The 22,088-nt window shown below is 41.2% G+C and overlaps 1 long non-coding RNA gene across 2 annotated transcripts; it reads left to right on the plus strand.

Annotated features, from left to right (window-relative positions):
• Positions 1-17,441: 17,441 nt before the first annotated feature.
• On the plus strand, positions 17,442-21,557 carry LOC129122477 (uncharacterized). Of its 2 annotated transcripts, XR_008534589.2 has the most exons (4): positions 17,442-17,698; positions 17,801-18,896; positions 20,790-20,899; positions 21,132-21,557. It is a non-coding gene; the product is annotated as an uncharacterized LOC129122477 (long non-coding RNA). The 2 variants fall into 2 exon arrangements; XR_008534590.2 differs by lacking the exon at positions 20,790-20,899.
• Positions 21,558-22,088: the final 531 nt, after the last annotated feature.

Here is a 22,088-nt window from a genome sequence, read left to right on the forward strand (position 1 = left end):
AGTCATGTGCTATTTGTTAAGGCTTGAACATCTAACTAACTGCTGGTGAATCCAGGGCACTTTGTGGACAAATTAATTTAGGATTGTCATGCACACCTGATGCTGATCTGTAGCATTCAAAAATATGGTTTCATTTTCTGTAAGCAATTCTTACAGAGCTAATGTAGCATAGATTATTTTGTGCCACCAAAAAAAATGTGTAAGCTATACTAGAAAAGAAGGAAATTATACCAGGGTGTTGCCTACATTGACATCATGCATGAATTTTGCTTGCCATATAGGACCAATTTCTTTGAAAATTAGTGTATACATCTGAAAAAGAAACTATGACTTACAGTCAGTAAAGATTAAGGTTAAAAATTAATTACTGTGAAAGCATCATTCAAAGCTAGCTTATTTAGCATATATTCATTCAGAAATTAGAGCTCTTACGATGTTTCAATGGATTCTTTTTGTGTTTTTAAGTTAATCTTGGCTACAAACCCTCTCATAACAAGCCTGGTTAAAAGATAAATATGGTTTGAAGCCAGTGCAGAGTATAAATATACAGTTGCTGATATCAATCCTAATTTTGTCTCGTTTCAGAAAGGTCTTTACAGCTTAAGGATTCCCTGTTTAAATACCCATTTTGCTAAACTCTGGGGGAGGAAGGTGATCCTGGTGCAAGGTCAGTGGCAGTGGAATTGTGCTGAGGCAAAGGGACAGGAGCAGCTCTTTGTCAGAGGAACAAGCCCAGCTTCCTGGGGAAGGGGTTTTTTGTGCATTTGAATTCACTAAATCCGAAGTCAGAAGGAGCTTTCAGAAGCTAAGTCTGATTTGTGGAAGGACCAGAGAATCCTGGCCTTGAAGCTCTTGTTGGTCATGGAGACAAGCTGTGCTAGACTGCAGCTCCCTCTTAACTCTGCAACTCACCTTTCAAATCAAATCACCTCATGTTGGAACATCTCAGCATACAGAGAGCAAGGAGCCATGGTTGCCTTTGGAGAGTGTGCTCACCACTTCCAGAGGTTCTGGAGGCATCTCCCTTGCAGCCTGCATCCTCCCATCCAAGCATGGAGGTTACACATCCAGTTATGTTGTTTGTAAACAAATAAAACAGGCAACTGCCACCCTTTTTCTGCTTTTTAATATTGTCTTTAAGACTGGTCTCTGCAGAACATACAGCTTGCATAAATAAAGAACTGGACTGAAGTAAATGAGAGGTATAAATGGCAGGCAGGATCTTCTGAGCTTCAGCTGAAGGTGTCACAAGATTTCCCTTTACAGTGCTGGATTAGCTCCTCACCTTTTCTACATCTTCCAGTGAAGTGAATGCAGGGGCATTGCTCACATAAGAAAAATAACTGATGTTAAAACCTGGAAACTGCAGTCAAAACTTAGGAAGTGCTCTGGATTTCAAGTACTAAAGATCTTAGAGATTTCACTATGTGGGTACACTGTAATGAAGTCAGTTTTGATTTGCAAGAGTGAATTATACTGTAAAAGTAGAGTAGCAGTAAGATAGAAAGAACTTTAATTGAAGCCACCCTCTCAGGAGCACCAAGCCCTTGGCTGGCCTTGGCAGCTGTCATCCCCCTGTGTCTCTGTGCACGATCACTGCATAGGCAATGGAGAAACCTCATCATTTTAAACTTGAGGATGAAAGTAATCCTTATTTACAGTTACACCCAGTGAGCATTGTGCACAGGAAGTGTGTGATTATAAAAATACAGTTAGGACAAGTCTTACAAGTCTTCCCTACCTGACTGTAGCAAGACAAATCCTGCCTTTGGTGGATTAGGTAAACTGCAGAAATGCAGTGAAGCAGAGCAGACCATGGCTTTGTAAGGTTTGTGCAGAGCTGCTGCTTCTGGGGGCACAGCCAGGGTTTTGGGGGGTCTGAAGAGCCTCTTTAGATTCTCATAAAGCATGGAATCTCAGAGAAGAATTTTCATCTCAGTCAGGGCACTTTCAACTGGAACACAAGCAACATCTATTTTTACACCAAATAGTTTTGACAGGCAATATAGAGTAAAAAAATGTGTTCTGTTAGCAGCCATCATTGTTAAAGCCGTGGGGCTTGGTTTGCCCAAGTGGACATGCCTTATCCTGGGTCCTCCCAAGAGAAGGCACACCAGGCTGACAGATGTGCCACACAGCCTATGGAGGCCAGGCTGGCTGCCCTGGCACTTCTCCCTTGGCCCTGTATTTCCATGGTGCCTGTCTGAGCATCCCCTCCCCATCCTGTTCCCTCTGTCCCCTGCCCCACCTGCATGGCCATGGAAGGAAGGGCTGGGGACAGGAGCCTACGAGCACGAGGTGAGGGTGGAGAGGACATGGCCTGAGGCTCTGCAATGCCTGCACCACAGATGGTGTTCAGCTGCAGCCTGAGCTTAGGGGCAGGTGATCCATCCCACGAGCAGCAGCTACTGGTAAGCAGTGTCCCTCCTCTCCATGAAGCACAGGGCTCTGTCTTTGCACTGACAGCATCTCACACCAAATTTTGAAGCCTTGAGGCTACATTGCAGCAGACAGCTGGGAATTCAGAGCACAAAGTACTCACTTCTTCTGTATGAAAACATTCCTGCAGCCAGCAAAAGGACAGCTCTGCATAAGACAGAAGTCAATCCATCTTGGGAGGCAGGGCAGTATTTAATCATCAAAAGTAATGTAGAAGATATAATTTCAGAGGTTTTCAGTCAATCTGACAGGCATTGAAGGAAAGGGCTGCAGTGAACTCCCCCATTTCTGGCCAGCACTTTTGTAGTGCATTCAGATTTTTCTAGTCCCTCCTGCAAAGGCAACATAGAGTTCTGCAATTCTTTTAAGTAGCATCAAGGACATTGTGTTCCAGTTCCACATCCCTGATGTATCAATTAACTTGAGTGACTTGGAACTCTTACCTTGAAGCTGTGCACATAATGTTGACATTAAAAAAGAAAATGCTGCCAACATTTGTTGAAGTGCCAAAAAGAAAGTGCTCTGTTCAGGCTCACACCAACCACTCATTGTTCCCATCCTATCTCACAGGATAATCAGAAAGTGCCTGGGCTGATTCTCCACCCTTTCCTCATTTTCTCTGCAGGGAAGCATGAGATCAGCAGCTCTCTTCTTTTGTTCATTTTTGTCCTTTTCATGACTATTTGTTTTGATTTATTAGAATTTATTTTCTTAAATATTTTTTAAAAATCATGGGTATAATGTGTATAATGCACGAACTCCTGCAGCCGTGGCAAGCTGTCTCTGGAGACCCCCTGTAGCCAAGCTGACTCCCCAGAATTGTTCAGAGCACTTCAATGTTGAGTTTCTGGTCCAAATTTTGCTACAGAAATTTCCTCCTGGCTGTAGAGGCAGCACAGGGAGATTAACCTGTCTGGGCTAAAGAAAGCCTGGTGAAACAAGGCACCACTGCAGTGATTAGCAGATTTGTAATTGCTAATTTGGTATTCCAGTATTTAGTGATATCTCTGAAAATAGGAGGTGTTAGTGATATAGAAATATTTACAAATAGCTTCCAGCTAGCCAGTAAACATAGACACAAGTCTATTAGTTCCAGGAAACAAATTCCCTGCTCCTAACATGTAAATATAATAATCAAAAATAGCAACCAAAAGCAAGAAATCTGCAAGATTTAGGAGATATTTTAGGAAAATAGGAAGCACACTTTGCATAGTTATGTCATTAATTGCTGCAACTATTGGGACTGTTACTGCTTTTAAAGAGTTTGGTCACCATGCCAAGCCAATTTATTTTAATCTAATGTAATCAGGAATCACATCTGTACATTACAAAACCATGAGCACTAGCCATAAAAAAAAACAACCCTTGTTGGTGCAGAATTCTTTTTGGTAAAACTTCCAGTGCTTTACTCATAGAAACTCTGAGTCTCTGTTATCAATCCCTTCCTTTCCCAGCTGTATAGCAAATGCCTTAAACCAAATGGGATAAGAGCTTCTGGCCACAAGCTATTTTACACTGTTCAAGGCGAGACAGGCCAAAAAGAAAAGTGCCTGCAGTGAGGCTGGGTAGCCACTCTTCTGGCAGCACAATGTGTACTTTAACTGCTGGCAGAATAACAAAATGAAAGAACTTGAGGTCAAATCAATCCCCAGCCATAAATACCAGGCATTGACCTTAACAACACTCCTTTGGTACATCTAATAGCAAAATTGCATAGAAGGTGATATTTCCATTATGATTCATTTTCTCAGCCTCAGAGGTACCTATCATTGCTACCCTGTATTGCCTAGTTCCATGGATTCCCATTATTTTTTATCTAACTTCCAACCATTTTCTGGTGTTGTTTTTTTTTTTTTATTCTGTCAAAGCTACAAAGGAATATAGCCAGCATATGCAGAGTAATCTGAAAAAATTGTCAAAACTGACAAATTTCCAACTGTTGATCTTTTCATCTCTGCCAGATTCTACTGTAGAGTTGCCTTTCATTCTCCGTCCTATGCTGCTTCCTTCCCTCCCTGTGGGACAGCCACTCTCCTCATGAGGATTCCAGCAGAAAGGGAAGCAAGGCAAGCTTTCCATGCTCTGGTTGCACCCAGGGCTCCTGTGATGAGCAGGGAAGTTGTGTTCTCCACAGCAGTGCCCAGGGCTCTGTGGGTTTAGTGGATTTTATTTGCATGCCATGAGGGATTACTGTAATCTTCAGGTACACGAAGCAGAGGTAATTCACCTTTTAATCCATATTTAACAAAAGCCTTTCAACACATCTCTGTAGTGCAGCTGACTGTCTTTGGCATTTGAGCACCAAATGCTATTGTGGATAAAGGATAGAAGTTCTGGAACTCTGGGAACGCTGGAGTTTAGAGCTCAGGCGTTCTGCATGGAACTGATTTCTGTCTGTATGTTACTGTCCTGAGCTAGGAATGGCACACAGGGCTGCAGATCAGCCCAGCCTAAGCATAAACACAGCTGTAAATTAGCACAGTAAATTAAATAAAAAAAAGAAAGAAAAAAGAAAAAAGGAGGATGAGAAAGAACAAACAACAAAAAACAAGGTGGGAGTGGGAGGAGGAGTCAAAGTAAAATGAGCTTCAAGCCAAAGAGGCTGAGGAGAATCACACAGGCATCCATCACCACCAGCCCAGCCTCAGCAGCAGGGAAAGGGGCAAAAACAGGGGTTAGCACCCACATCTCCTTCTTGCTGAAGCCAGGGGAGGAGCATGGATTGCTGGCAGCACTGAGGGAATATCAGCTCACAGAGATGTGCAGGGTGGTGCTGAGGATGCTCTGACCTGGCTGCAGGGATTGTTTTCATTTGAGGGGAAGCTGAGAAGGTCTCTTCAGAGGGTGACCACAGACCCCACTGAAAAACTCAGGGTCCCTTTTATTCTCCCTTAAACCCCTTAAACACCTTACAGACTGTGTTAGGAAATGCCACATGCCCTAGGTCCCAGTGGGTAAGTTCCAGCTGAGCAGGGAGCAGCCCTGGAAACACCAGGAAGAGAAGGAAGGATTAACTCAGGGGCACAGATTCAGGTTCAGGCTGCAGGGGATGCAGAGAAATCTAAACTTCTTGGAGGCAAAAGAGAATTTCTCCACCACTGAATCAAAACCACTCTGGCCACTGTCCCCAAAGCCAATTTCCTTCACTTCTCCAGTGCAATGTGGCTTTTACTGGAACTTCAAATGTGAGTGCTAGCACTGATGCATCTGAGGAGCAGACCTTTGAAAGTGTGGCTGAAAATAATTTTGGCAAGGTTTTAAAGTGAATTTCACTGGATGTGTGATCTAAAATCTTAGCAGTCTGGCCCTGACTGAAGTAATGGAAGTGAACAACTATTCTTCGGTAAAATAAATGCTGTGCAGGACATGAACACAAGGTCCAGGAGGCAGAACAAAATTTGCAGCCCAAGAAAGTGTTTAGTCTCCATAAAAGCCTGAGATGATGGCATACACACAAAAGGACCAGGATCATGGCTTTTTGGCAATAGAAACTGGTTCACTAGGTTACCACTTTCTACAGACAGCAACAGCCAGCCAAATCCCAGCTTTGAACATAAACTATCATGGTCCAGTTTCTTGATAGTGTGTTAGAAATCATGCTTTCCAAACTGGCCTTCTGGTTTAGTAAGCTTCTGGGATAAAGCAGCTTTAATCATCAAAGAATTCAAGATGAAAAAAAGAGAGAATTTGTTTAATGTGTTTGATTACATAATTGAGGCTATGGGTAAAATGGGATCAAATCACCTGAATAAATGCACTTCCATGTTCAATAGTATTCTCTAAGAGCAAAGATGGCATCATCTTAAGAGCAATATTAGTTTTGAGATATGTGCATATTTGAGATCAGTATTTCATAAGGCTTGAAAGTTCTCATTCTGTTTATAATTGCATGGCTCAGTGTGATAAATCTTTCCCCCTAAGTGTGCTTGTGCACAGACAAAGGAAACCAGCCACATCAAAAATCTGGACAGAGATAGTATAGCACAGATAAATCAGAAGTTTGGCATCTGCTGGGAGTTCAGAGCTTGTTTAATTCTTTAGTAGTCTCTGGTTCATTGATGTTATCAGGAGAACAGGCTTTTGAAACATTCAGCTTCAAAAAATGCCTAATTTAAAGCTCAATGCATATTGAGGCAATAGCTGTTGCTTTAGCCCAGGAGACTGCCACCCAGAGTTGGAATCTGTGGTGTGTTTTAGTATTTTGTCAGCAATAGGATCAAAATGAAGAATTTCAGAAGAAAAACCTTCTGAGTTTTGGGTGATTTAACATTTAGCCTGTGCTCCAGAGATAATCGGTATCATTTGGATGTTAGAAAGTAAGGCTCAGGAGGGGTAACAAAGTGTGTCCACCAAGAAATCATCTATCCCATTCTTCATTTTCATAACCATCCTCCTTATTTGTAAGAGCTGTCGGCAGCAAATGCCTCGGCACATTTGTGTGGGTGTGCACAGCCCAGCCTTGGTGGCCAGGGTAGGTGACCACTGTCCCTTGGGGTCACGGCTGGCCGGAGGGCAGGTGCTTCCTGCAGGAGCCTTTGTCGCTCTCTGCAGGTTGGCAAGAGGGCTGGGGGGAGGAGATTGCCCAGGAAGAGGAGATGGATGTGAGTAAACACTGAATAGACATGGAGAATGAAAATTAGCAGCCTCCTTGGCAGCTCCCCTGGCGCCGGCGCTTCCTGCTGGAGCGCAGCCCTTGGCAGCGGCGGACAGACACACGGCTCCGTCTGTCCGTGCTGGGGAGGAATCCCTCACTGGCTGCAGGCAGCAGCAGGTGCCACCAGCCAAACCCACTTTCAGGCTTTTTTAGATCTCATATTTCCAACTGCTTGTCCTTGTTTCTCTCCGGGTGAATGGCTCACAGATCTGCCCTCCCGAGCTGCTCACCAGCCACTGACTTTTCTCCTGCTGTTCCTTTAGATTTGGCCACTGCCCCTGGCTGTCTCTTGGCCTTCTGCTTTACCTCATTATTTCTCTTCATACAGATAATATTGATATAGTGAAGTTGTCTGGTTTGGAGACTTCAGAAGATTCAAAGGTGTTGCAGGAGGGTAACAGGGGCTTGCCTTGAGGGCGTTTGTCTGCTTGCAGCACAGGCCAGAGCTCATCAAAGGACATCTTTTGGCTCTTTGGTACAAAAAAGTGCAGTTTGTCTCAAGTCAGGTCCTGACAGACATGCATCATCATAATCATTAAACCAATCGCCACAACTCCACAACTGCAAGTAATTTGGACCTCTGTAAGCAGACATGTGAGGTCTGGTGATACAATCTCAGTCCTGAAAAAGTAATGTAAATGTGCTTCAGTGCTCTGCATTGAAGATTCAGCTTTAAACAGAGCCAACACAGACATACCAGCTCCCTTTCACTGGGAATCTACATTTTCATTTCCCACTTCAGGTTTAGTGGTACTAAAGTAATCCTGCCCCTTTGCATCAGGCAGGTGTAGGAAAGAATTGTTTTATGTAAGTAAAGGCACCAAAAAGATGGGTTAGATGATACACTGAATCCAGCTATGTAATTATCTCCTTGCTGATGGTCTCAAAAAAACCTTCCCTCTGAGTAAGTCAAGTGATGACAAACATTACTTCTCAGGGATTTACTACTTTCTTTCATTCCCTGTAAATCAGGGTGACAAGATAATTATATGGAACACTCTATAGAGAAGTTGTAGATTCAGCAGAGATCCACAGAAAGCGGCAAGCAACAAGGCAAAGCAGCAAGGAAGATAGCATGCACAAAATCTCTGCTGAATATTGACATACCAGAAAACCAAATAACCTAATTGGAATTAGGAACAACTTGCTGAATTTACAACTTCTGAAATTACAGCAACAGGAGAAATCTTGCTGACACTTGACACCTGACACTGTTACCTGTGATGATCCCAGGGTAGACCTGAAAGAACTCTCAGGAGCAAGAACAATTTGGTTGAAGGTGTTGAATGTCTTCATACACTGCCTTTTCTAACAGGATTTTACATTTCACCTGAAAGTTTCAGGGAGACATCTCATAATCCATCTTTCTATAATACATCCAGTTTTGCCAGATCAGCTGAACAAACAACTTTCAGTGATGAGATTATTTGTATAAAAACACCATTAAAATTTCACTCACTAAAGTATGGAAACCTGTCAAGGCTTTGTGCCTTTTTAGATACTGACTGTTTCAATAGAAAAAAAATATGTGATATCTGGCCTCCCAGTTGCTATGGAGTTTTGTGGGTACTGGGAAGATTTACCTTTCACTTATGCTTGGTCTAATAGACATTATAATGAAAATATTTGATTGAATGAGATGCAGAAGATAACCCAGCTGGTGACTTTCCATCTTGTCAGGAACATTAAGCCCGTTCCCTGAAAAAAAATTGCTGGTTCAGTTCCATGTGTCTGCTGGGGTTAAACAGCCTGTTACTGTAGCATGGAAAAAGACAGATTCAGCAGCAACCACAGAAACCTGGCCCAAAATAATTTGGCAGAGATTGGGCCTTGGCTTGGCTCAGTGCCTGGGAGCAAATTACATCCATGCCACTGCACTCAGTGGCCTTTCTCATATGGTCATTACTAGATGCTCCTGCAGTGACTTAGCATCTACCTCCATTTAGGTACTTCTTTCCTCAAATATCTTCAAAACACCCATACCATAACTGTCAGAAGATTTCTGGTGATTACGTGCTTGGCACCCAGAAGTCTCATCTCTCTAACCTAGTTTGGCTTTTATTCCTCTCTTTGATAGTCATTTTGGATACATTTTGCTGTTCTCTGTCCTTCCCACTACATTTCCTGGTGCAAATTTCTATCAACTCACTGTGAACATGGCTTTTTGGCCAGCTCTCAGGCTTGAGAAAATTCAGTGAAAGTACAGCAAAGGGAATTCTAGTCAGAAAAGCACAGAGATGAAGGGAAAGAGTACCCAGAACAGAAGTCTGACTTTCTGCCAGGAGACTGACTTTGCACTGGCTGGCAGTGGAGCTGCACTGTCTGATAGCAGCTGTCACTCTGTGGGGAGAGAAGGATTGGCCATCATCAAGGATGTGCAGCAGCCCTTCCTGGGTCACCATTCCCTGTGTAGGGAATATCACCAGGGACATCAGGACACTTCAAGGACAGGAGCTGTCTCACCAGTCACAGCCAGCACTAAACTGGCTTGTTTTCAGTACTGGTGAAGCATCACAAGAACCTTTTTTTTAAGTTTCATCTAGAAGGCTTTTATTCAGAATATGGCAAATGGGATCATTGTGACCTCAGCTCCATCTGCTGATAGAGACTTTACTTTTGACCATAAGTCACAGTGGCTTTAAATAATTGAGACTGAAAACCTCCAGGAAGATTCCTGCAATGCTTCCTGTAGCATCCTGCTCTGGGACAATGTGTAGAAGGAAGTTGAAAAGCTGAGCTCAGCCTGCTGGTAGGGCAAGGCTGGGCATGGAAACTCAGCTGCTGTCTGCAATGCAGGGCAAGCTCCTGAGCTGGCCCTGGCTTGGCTGGCCAGGACCCCACTGATTCTCAGAAGGCAGATTTGTCCTGGCACAGCAGCTGCTCTGTGCTGTGGGGTCAGACACAGAGCAGTGTCAGGATCCATGTGCTCAGGGGAGAGAAAAGCAGAGAGAGGAGGCAAGGCAGCACAGAGGTGCAAAGCTTACAGGAACCAGACCAGGGGTCTCTAAATTTGCCTCCTGCTTTAGTTAACTTAGAATCAACACCTTGCATTTTTGAAGGATTGTTCTGACCATGTACTTCTACTTCCTTAGGCTCAACTCAAGTTAATAAAAAAATTATGACTGCCTGAAAACAAATGAAAACCACACACATTGTGCTGTACTTTTGGCTCTGAGCCAGTGGGGTGTACATTCAGCAGTTTTTTCAAACACTTGAGACATGCTTCTTAGCAAGAAAATCCCTGAAAGTGAAAATTCCCACACAATGGTCAGACTGCAGGAATGATGGATTGGATGACAAAAACCTGATGTTGCAAATCCTGCTGAGGACTGGGGGCAGCAGAGAACACCCAGCTGCAGGAACACAGGACTCTGTCAAGTCTGGATTATTTTGCTTATTTGTGCTATGGACAAGGATCCCTACAGCCAATGTCCATCCTGTCTCCATCTGCACACCATACAACACGACTGCTGTCCCAAGTCTGTAATTGTGGCTTTCTGTGCCAGTTTATAGGCAGGTTTCTTGAAAGGCAGCTGGTTGTGGCTTTTGAACAATAGCCAGCACTGACTGAAAGCACTGGACAAAGTTTTTTAGTGGCTTAGGAGTTGCCTGTCCTGTTCCCAGTGCTCATTGCCACTGGCACCAATGGCAGAGCACATGGGTGGTATAACTCAGTTTCAACAGGAAAAGACTGAAGGGCCGGGGATGTTAAATTCACATCCCACCCTTGGGAATTATTTCTGCCCAGTGAAGCCAGAAATGATGGTTGTGAAGTGCATTGACAAAGAGGGCTTCACAGATCCTCCCTCCCCATATCAAATATTTCAGTGGAGGAACCCTCACTCTGGAAAAGCCACTCATGCCCTAAGCAGCTTTTTCAATGAGGAACTCCCACTGAAATTGCTGAAGAGGAAAAAACAGCCTTGGTTAAGGCAAGGGATATCTTTCACTGGAAGTAACTCTAGATACATTGAAATTATTTGCAAATTTTTCTTTATTTCAACAGGATGGGACCTTGGCTACTTTTGATGTAGTGGAGATGAACTCCATAGAATGGCAAGTCATGTAAATTTTCATATGTTTTACTGCAGGAATTCCAAGCAAGGCATCCCTCCTAACAGGCATGTAATGAAGCACAGTCACTGTTCTGCTGTTCCCAGCCCCTTACAGCCACCATTTAGGCAGAAATCAGCTGCTATCTGATCTCACATACTATCTTTGATGCCCAAGTTGTATTACATGACCAAAGAACTCATGAGCAATTATAAATTAATGAACACAGACACAATTCAACACTAAGCAAACAGGGTATATGTCAGTCTAAAAATATCTTAATGATAAATTTCAAAAATCCCAGGTGTGTCTCCACAGTAACACATCTGGAAAGTTCCATTTTTGCTTTCTCCAGTGACAGCTCACAGAGCTGGATCCCAGTCCTTGGTCTGGTCACTTTTTCCAAGCAGATGTCCTCATCTACCCCATGCCTTTCTGAAGCTAGCAGGCCTCTGTACAAGAATCAGCAACTCTCTTCTCATCCTCAACAGCAGAACTGAGCCAAAACAAGAAAGAATGAGAGGAAGAAGGAAAGAAAACATCTCATTTCTGAAAAATCAAATATAGTGAGGAAAGGCCCTGCAGAAATGTATTTATAACACATGGGATGTCAAACAAATCAGTGACAGAGGGAGAATGACTTGAGCAAGTTAAGTGTCCAAATAATCCATCAGGCTTTGAGTTGGCAAGAATGCTACAGGACCAGATGTAGGCTGTGAATCAGCAGCTTTGGAATGCCAGCACAGAAAAAATGGCAAGAGAGATCCAAGGGGGGACAGAGGCATGCAGAAACTGCTCCAAGACCATTTTAGCAAAGCACATGTTTTAACATGTATTTATGTCTCTATGATGGCAAAATGATTGCTGAAATGCTTACTAGCTTAGTTCCTCAAGCATTAATTGGGGTCAAAAAGATTTCCTGATGTCTTGAAGAGATGAAATCTACTGCTGACCAGGCACTAAGACAAAATTTAAAATTTAAAATGAAAAAAGCATGCTTTAGAAAGGCCTGTTTGCTGGAGAGTGGAAAAAAAAAAGTAAAGTGCTGAATTACTGCTGCTAATTTCCCAAATCTTCATTCCATAGACTGCCTTCTGCCTTGTCTGTCAGCAGAGCAGGGTGCAGAGCAAGTGGAGGAGAGCTGTCCCTGCTGCTGGCATTGCTGGCAGCGGCTGGGGATGGGAGGCATGCTGAGGGCATCTGCTCCCTGCTGCCTTTGCCTGTTTGCTGAGCAGCCTCAGGAGAGCTGTGGCTCCAGCAGCAGGGCTTGGTGGGTCTCCCTGCCCTCACCCTGCACATTGCTCCCCATCCCTGGCCATGGCTGGTGCAGGATTATTTCACTGCCCATTGCTAAAGACCCTTTGGACTCTGTGAAAAGACTTCACAGGTCAGGGAGAGTCCTTAGACCATTTTCTTTTTGCAGTATCACTCCTTTCTTAACCCCTCTGAGAGGTGAGCTCCAAAACACTTTTTGTCCTCTATTCCATTTGAACTCATGGTCCCTGTGCCCTTCAGAGAAAAACCAGACTACGTTCACTAGAGAAAGGAAATGAAGTGTCTGTTTCTAGAAACTGGGAAAGCACATGATACTGCCTGAAGAATTATTTTCCTGAATTAACGCATACTCCATGATATTCTGCAGCAGTTAGAATAGATCTATTTTAACTTCAAATGTCTCTTACTGGCTTTATGGTTAATTTTTCTTTTCTTTCCTTTTTTATCTTGAATGGGGGAAAAAAGTAATTAATTCCTAAAATTTTAACAATAATTTTTTTTCCAACTCTCAACCCAGGAAAGAACTTTAAAATAATTTCTCTATCAGCTGACTGACAGTGAATATACCCTGGTCTGCTCAACATAAAAAGAGACCATTGTCAATAGTCAGAAAACACCACAGCACTTCAAACAGAAATCACATGAAGGACCTTTCAGATGCCCAGATGGGTCAGTTGGCAGGAGGAGGACTGATAGCAATGAGAACCCTACTTTGGATGTGTTTATAATTACCACACAGGCCACTGAGGATATTTTTATTTCTTTTTTCTCGTGACTCTGCTGTCAGCAAAGTCAAACATCCTCATGGCTTCCATAATGTACTCAAAGATGCACCTTCCCTGAGATCCATTTCAGCATTACAAGGCAAGAATATTCCTGTCACCAAGGAAGAAGGAACTGTTTTCTTCTTTCAATTAGAAATTAATTCTAGCTTTGACTAGTTCCTCAAATTACTTTGATCTAGTCCAGAACAGCAGGATAGCAACACTTCTTTGTTTTGCTAGTGAATTCTCTGAATGTGAATTGGGATGAAGACAGGACAAGGAAAAAGAAAATTAACAAGAAAATATGAAGAGAACTTCTAGTGTTCTGTTCTGCTTCTCGGGCAAATCATCCCATACAAGATGGTAAAGCACTGCAGGGCTGTGGTCAGGAGGAGAACATTGTTTTCAGAGGACAATTGCAAATCTCCATTCCTTAGGCTGGAGCTGTGCTGTGCTCTGGGGCATTGGGATCAATGACATTCCTTTCAGTCCCTCTGTGCCCAAACTGAGACCTGGGGAATTCAGTAACAGTGTCTTGGGCCCTCTGCCCCCTCTGCACTCAGAGCTGCAGCTGCTGGAATGAAGGGAGCAGCAGCAGCAGCATTTTCACCCACTTCTAATGTGTCTCAAACCTAACTTGAAAAGAGCACAGGTAGGATGAGAAATTGATGTCCCCTTGTGTTCAGGCTTCACTTGCTGCTGCCCAGGCTGCTGCCATGTGTGACAAAAGTGGCAATTTGGGTTCTGGGGACACCTCTGTGCTGGGAACTGGCCCACAGCTCCTGGCAGAACACCAAGCAAATACCTGGCAGCAACGTGCTGCTGCCAATGGGAGAATTGACCCAAACTGTTTGTTAGAAGCATAAATTGTGCCTCCCATTGCAAAACACCTGGGCATCTAGAAATTTAGAAGTGCTTTTTTAGTACTATTTAACCATGAAAGGAAGCTCCTCAAACAAGTGTAATTTTTTCTTTCAGTATCTATATGGTGAAACTAATCCTGGCCTTATAGAAAGAAAAACTGGCTCCCATTCACCTCTCTTTTGATAAAAAAACACCTCTCTTTTGATAAAAAACACCTCTCTTTTGATAAAAAACTTGAAATAATGTAAATAAAACTAAATAAATCAGAATTTTAAAACTACCACGAATATTTCATATGAAGTGAACCTGCTATACCTGCTAAATACTTACAGGCAATACGTGATCTGCTTTTGGTTCATCCCTTGTTTAAGTAATACAGATATTTTGCTCTCCAACGTAATAGGCAGAAAAAACAAAGTCAAATACAATGTAAAAAACCCAACCAGCTCTATGCCTAGTGGCTTGTGTTTGCAGGTCAAATAAAGCAGAACTCTTTGCAACCCTTTCTGAAAAGGTTATGGGTTTGGATATTATCTCACCTAGCAGAAAATCATTGAGAAATGTTAAATTTAAGAAAGACTTCATCAGCAAAAGTGTGACACTTCAATAAATGGATTAAAATAAGTTGATCTGCATCTATAACTAGAGATCAGCAGTGTTTGATCCTTTGCCAGTTGTGCCACTGGGAATTTCTCTTTGCACTTGTAACCCAGGCAGAGAAATGGCATGCAAGGGAGAAAAGTCCTGGAAAGGCTTATTAATGCCTCTGCAAATAGCAGTTCTTGCCCTGTAAAGGCACTGGGAATGCTTTTTTCATGAAGATTGGGTGAAAACCCAAGCAGTCTCAACACTGATGGGCCTTGTATTGCTTTACAAACTTTATACAGACATACCAGGAAAGAGTAAAATGCATCTGCAAAGTATTTCAGTTGACCTGCAGGTAGACTTATCCTATTAATTAACATTTTGATATTGAAAGGTTCTTTATCTGCATCCCAAAGTAGCCACTAGCTGAAGTGAAAAAACAGCTCTTGGGTTTGCAAGTAAAAACCAGAGTGGATGCAGGGCACACAGAATGATTCTGAGTTTGGCTGAGTCTACACATTCTTTCTGTTACATTCCCAGACTCAATTGCAATATCAGAGATGACAATCATAATTTCACCTTGAGAAGCTAAAATACATGCCCTAAGAAAAGAAAACAAAACATTCTGTACATTCCAAATTGAATGAAATTATTTCCTTCACTGACTCATGGCAGCTTGTGCAGAACTGCCCATGGTAGATTGTCAGACACCTGGCAATCAGCATATTGCCAAAACAATAAATACAGTCAGCTGTATAGACCTGATGTTTGTGACTTGAAATTATATGGCTTGACAGAGCAAATGTTTCAAGTTTTGTTACTGATACATTTGTTCTTCTGACAAAATAATTAAGCATTCTGTTAAAAAGAGTATTTTATTGTGGCACCCTCAGAAATAACAAAGCATCTCTGACACACATCCTGCGCATTTATTTGCGCAGTTGGAAGGCAAATCATCTCTCCTCTAATTGATTATCTCTGTGACACAGAGCTCCATTATCATTATTTGAAAATGTAAGTTAGTGTAATGCAGTCAAGGAGTTTGAATTTTGGCAGTGTCATCATATGCACATAATGTTAAGAGATGACATTTATTAATCAATCATCTGTTTGACTCATTAAAAACACCATATGCCAAAGCAGAAAAAAAATTGAAAGGGAATCCATCCAATCAAAATAATTCTTTTATCTTTTGATTTTAATAAATAAAACTTCCACAGCTTTATTCATCAACTTTCTTTGATTCTTTTGGAAATCAAAAGCATTGCTGCAGGGCTAAAACTGGACCAAAAAAATCATGGAGATGGTTTGAATGCGGACCATGGCATTTGGATAAATCAGACTGTGAGCGCTTGCTTAGGGAGTCTGGAATTAGAATAGTAAACAATTTTCTGTCTTCAAATCTTGTATCTTGAATGGAATTCATTATTTTCACTTTTAACTCAGCAAAGAAAACATCCTCTTACTGGGAAAAATGAACTTGAAAAGACTGCAGAAATTTTAAAAATATTGATATTGCCTTTCTATTTAAATTTAATTTTGACTGCATATGCTAAGAATTTTATTATTTGGTTCTAAATTATTGAAATATTTTAAATTATAGTAAGGACGATTTTATAAGCTAAATTTTATGCAAATGAACTGTTTATTTAAAGACAAAGAAAAGAGCAAAAATACCCTCTAACATAATATGTGGTAGCTTATTTTTCATGCAATTATCTTTATTATCCCTTCCAAAAAAGCTGATCAATTTCTTAATCACATAAAACAGTACATAAACTAAAAGGAAAAGTGCATGCTGTGTTCTGCCAATGGAATGTCTGATTTTGATCATTGCAAAGTGTCAGTTAAATACTTATAAAAGACTGGCAGATCAATTTTTTTTTAATGCTGTGTGGGTAGATAACTTCAGCACACTATTCTGTCCTTAGGGCTTGTTTCCACTCAATCTGACATGCATTCATTGAATTGATGTTTCTGTTCCCACCTGGTGGGGAAAGCACAGACTAGCCCATTACTGGCAGGCTGGTTAGCCACCCTTTAAAGGATTCCATTTTGAATCTGAGTGCTCCTTACTTTCTTTTCAAATATACCACAGGCACCTGGCAAATTTTTCTCTTTGGCATAAAAGTAGAAGGTTTTAAAAAAATATTTTAAAATCTAGTTTCAGTTTGGGGGTTTTTTTGGTAGAGAAAATGCAATAATAGGGTGGGCAAAGCAATTGAGAAGTCAGGCATGGGAAGAGGGGGTGTACATGAATGCCAAAAGTGCAGTTATCCCAGAATCATGGAATAGCTGAGGCTGGAAGCGAGCTCTGCAGAGGTTCTAGTCCTGCCCCCTGCTAATGCCCAGTGCCTTTCACTGTGCACACTAATACCATTTGGTCTGTCTGCTCATAACTCATGCCAGAGTCTAATCAGCCCTTTCAAAGGGCTAATGGCAGAGCTCTCACAGACAGCACTTCAGCACAAAGTTTGAATCAATAACGTTTTAATGGATTCTATTTGATCTTTGCAAGATACAGAGAACCAATCCAATTCTATGTCATTTGAATGCTTTCCTTCGAGTGGGTGCCAAATACAGCCTCTGCTTTGGAAAAAACTGCTCTGAGGAGGGTACTAAATGTGTGCAGCACATCCGAGACTCTCACGTGATTAGAAATGTTGTTCTGAGCTTGATGTGTTGTTGTTATCAATATATTGCACATTGCTGCATATCTTACTGCAGGTTTCTGGAAGTCTACTTAAGGTGGGTCCAAATTTACATTTAAGGGTTCTGTGGGTAAACTTAAGCACCTGACTAAAATTACCCCACTGAGGGGTCCAGCTCAGTCTTCATCCTACCTAAGCTTTAGGCATCTAGGACTTGGATATCCAAAGCTGAGTTGGATTACTTGGGCTCTTTTACAGTAAATAGAAGGTACATGGGCCTCTCCAGAAGATAATTTATTTGACCTACCTTGCAGTGACACAAATCACCTTCTGGGCTATTTAAATTTGCTCATAGACTACAAGAGGTGACTAGGAACACTAGGCCATGTGTTAGCTTATAGATGCTTAAACAGGTAAGGTGAAATCTGCTCTAGGTTTTAACTGTTCTTTTAAACACTCTAGAAATCCTCCTGCCCAAGGCAAGGTCAAAAAAGAGCATAATATCTCTCTGGCAGACAGAACTTCAGCTTTCCTCGGTCAGAATGCTGAAGAGACTTTCCTGGACACCAACCAGAATACAGAACATGAATACCAAGGTTCCTATATACTGTGGTATATGATGTTTCCTTGGACAATTGTTTTCCCTTGCTGTTTCTTCAAGAAAAAGTTATTGGCAGAAGAACAGTGTTTCCACAGATAAAAGATTACTATTTTGGCTGTTTTTTCTTTGCAGGAGCAAAGTAATCTCAAAAAATTAATAATCAATTAACCAGTTGACAGCAACTTTAAAGTCTTGTTTATATGATTTTGCCTCTTTTAATGTTGAAACTTGAGGAAAGATCAAAGCAATAAATATTGGTGATCTCACGGGAAGCCTGTCTGAAGCAATCCAAACCTTTGCTCCTTTTTCTGTGTTCTCATTAAGTTACATAAATATCCTTGCTAGCAATGCAGTAAATTCTGTTTGTAGTGTATAAAAAGGACGAGAATTCAGCTTCTTACCTAAGACATAATTACCCTGTCTAGCAGGAATAAAAAACAAAGCAAAAGTACTTTTGTTGCTTATGTGTGCAGATAAAATCCTTACAGAACAAAGAAATGGATTTGCTAAGTGAAATTCTGTCAGGTTAATATAATTTTTTTCTCAGAGCAGAGATACTGTTTAAAGTAAAAATCTTCTACACGTTAGAACACACTGGTGTGAGCACTTTCATTAATACATATGAGATTTTCTGAAAGGGTTTCCTCTACAGTCTTGTAGATGTCATAAAACCTTCAGTGATCTTAATGAAGACTTATATCACATTGGACTTTTTAGTTAATTCTAAGGTGATGTGATCACCTTAGAATTGCTTTACAAGTACATGCCAGTACTTGTCTTTTTTAAAGACAAGTCATGCTGTTGAGCTGGGAAGTGCAAGAAAGGAAATTCCTGTCTCTCTGGGAAAGAGCTGTGCCACTACCTACACCTGGATACAAAGAAGAGAAAGGAAAAATGTACTTTGCACTCAAAGCCAAAACCAGCTCTTGTGACATTTAACATCCACAAAATGCTCAATAGGGATTTCTGGAGAAATCTCTAATTTGACCAAGAAGAAGAGCCCTAAGCAGGTAAGAGGCACAACCAACAGCCTTCCAAGCTTACAAGCACTGCTTGTTCTTCTCTGGGTTCAGGTCCCACCACAGTCTATAACATAGTAATAGAGGATTGAAAAAGACTATTTGGGTCACTGAACGATGTCCCAAGCAATCCAAGAAAAACTGCAATAGGCATTTAGTCTGAAAAGATCCATACAACTCCAGGAACAGCCCCATACCTCAGCTTGCAGGCTATTCCTGATTCCCTGTGGGCCTGAGACACAAAGAAAAAGGAGTAAAGCTGTACATCTGGGGTACCATGAGAAGAAAGCAGGAGTGGTCATTCCCAAACGCCCTTACAGCAGTAAGAATTGGAATTAAATTGATCAAAAGCTCCTAAGATGCTCCAAGAGCTCCTAACCCCAGAAACAACAGCAGTGCCTCTCACTGAGCACCCAGCCCAGGACCCACCTGACTGCCAGAGCTAAGAACAGAAGTCCTGTAATGGGAGGCTAAGGCATTGCAAACACACAGAATCTCCTCTCTAACCAACATTTGGTAACCAGCCCTACTAATAAATTGATACAAAAGAGCAATGATCTCAAGCTTTAATTCTAACTCCACAGTCATTCTTATCTTGTTTTGGGATCCCCATCCATAAACTTATCAACCTCCATCTTAAAACACTTTGAGTTTCTTATAACAATGTACCATTGTTGTCTACCTTTTCCCAGGGAAAGCTAGCCTTGGGGAATACAGAAAGAATGTGATGCTTTTTTTTTTTTATTTAAACAGCATGAACTTCCGTGTTAACCCTTACCTCATTCTGCTAAATATTATACATCTAAAATAATATTGACCACTGCTCTTTTCTCTAGACCAGGCTGTACCTTCGTGCAATGGAAGTAGGGCTGATGTACCTGTAATCAGTGTGACCTGTAATCCTTACACAGAAAGGGCAGCTGCCCCAGATAATCAATTCATGCATAAAACACTGCTACAATTGAATTCATAAGTCTTAGATTAAATGCAGAACACATACAAGCATAATTTTTTTCAAGACGTACTAGGTACCCATGTAAGCCCCATGAGATGATAATGTTCAAGAGGGAGGATTTTCAGAAGCAGTGACAGGATAACAGAGGTATTCCTTCCTCTTCCATTTTTAAATGAATTTGGGGAATTATATCTGCTCTGGATACTTGATCATCAATTTCATTAACAGTGAGAAATTTATATATGATTTTAATATCACACATAAAATAATGATAGTATATTTACAAAGTAAATAAATACAAATTATTTTCTTTTCAATAATGACAAATACCCATAAAAATAGAAATGGAAATTTTCTGCAGTAAAATTACTTCAGCATATTGTTAATGTGGTTGATGATATCTCTGAAAACAGGAGGAGTTTAACTGTTGAAAATGGAAAACACCAATATTATTGACTTGTAAGTAGAAAGGGAGATTATGTTGATAAGGCTTAGAATTAACAGGTAAACAAAGGTGGAATTCTATAACAGAAACACAGAAGGGCCTATTACAGGGAAAACACTTGAAAAAGGATTCTGATATCCATAAATGAAATTGTTCCAAGGCTGCTAACTCTGACAAGCGTCAGGTACAATGTAAACCGGGCCACAGCATACAAGGACAATTGATGGTTCACACTACAATTTTGACATTAATAAATTATTTTCAAATACATTTTTACTTTAGAACATGTTCTGGAGAATTTTCAAGTCTGTGTATAAAATTATTTTCCAAGTTATTCTAAAAGTACCTCACTGATTGGTTACTGTCCATGTGCAGTAACCATTCTGTAGAGCCCGGACTGGGTAGAGGGCTGGTGGATGGGAGAAGGGGACTTAAAGGACACACAAGACTTCAAACCTCCAGTGTCCTTTACAACCTTCTACAGGCTGATCTGCCAAATTGCAACGACCAATGAACCACATGCCAAAGCTTCAGCTGCCTCACTCTAAGCTCCCAACCTTCTTCTTACATCCTAACCCTCACACACTCTGCAAGGTAAACCTTTAATCCCACACCATTGAACTGGATTCAGATGAATGCAGTGATCAATCACCCTTGTGTGCTGCCTGTTAAATGCTTGGCCAGAGCAAAGGGTACAAAGAAAAAGAAAATTTTAGTTTTAATCACACTATGCTATGTAAATGCCAGCTATTGCAAGGGGCACTGTTTTCCATTTTAACAGACATAAACCTTACTGAAAAGTTTATTATGAATTCTTCGTTTTTAGCTGGTGACAAGTTTAATGCTTTTGGGGGGCTCCAAGAATGAAGACTGCACCAACTGAGGAATCCATTTCCTTATTTTTCTATCCAAGTACCAGCCCTCTCTTCAGAGCTGTAACCAAGGAAGGAAGCATTCTTTGCCAGGAATGATGATACTATTGTTTCTGAAAGAGATGCATATGGACAAATCAGAATACAATTATTCAAGAGGCATGGGAATCACAAAGGCAATTTCAGTTTCACTATTCCATTTTTTCTCTGTATTTCTGGCAATGCCTTAAAATTTTCTACAAACAATTAGGAAAACAACAAGGTCGTTTCTGTCTATGGAAAAAGAAGAACACAGAGTACCACAGTCAAAAAGATTAATGGCTTTTAAGATGAATCAATATTTTCTTAATATCAGAAATAAAGGGGTTTCATAAATAGTTCTCACTGTTCTTTTGTCTTTACCCACATCATTCACCATTTTGGTAGGCAGCATGACAGAAGTCATTCTTCCAGGTTATTTAATAGCTAGGGTGATGCAGCAGAAAACATTGCTACAATTCCAGGAGACAAACTGTACCCTACACTCAACATGGGAGAAAAGAGTACAGGAAATCATGAGGAGAGGCAAGGACAGATTAAAAAAGAGCAGGAAACTCATGCAGATAACGAAACACAAAACCAATGATCTTTAATGTCGTGAAGGTACTTGAGAAAGAGAGAATTAAATATGTGGGGGCAAGAAAAGCTTTATTAATAGCTATACTTTTTTAAATTGAGATGCCTGATGGACATTGGGAAAGCAACAAATGTATCACAGAAAACCATTATAGGGCTGGGTCGACCAGGGTAGAGCTGTATTAAAGCTGAAAAGTGACCACCCTCATGAATGCAATAGGGATGAGAAAGAAGGTTACTTAGGATGACAAAAGCTCTTTAGATGTTGCCAAAAAAAGTGATTAGTACCTGTCTCA

Source organism: Agelaius phoeniceus, chromosome 1 (assembly GCF_051311805.1).
Source record: "Agelaius phoeniceus isolate bAgePho1 chromosome 1, bAgePho1.hap1, whole genome shotgun sequence".
Classification (NCBI taxonomy): Eukaryota; Metazoa; Chordata; class Aves; order Passeriformes; family Icteridae; genus Agelaius; species Agelaius phoeniceus.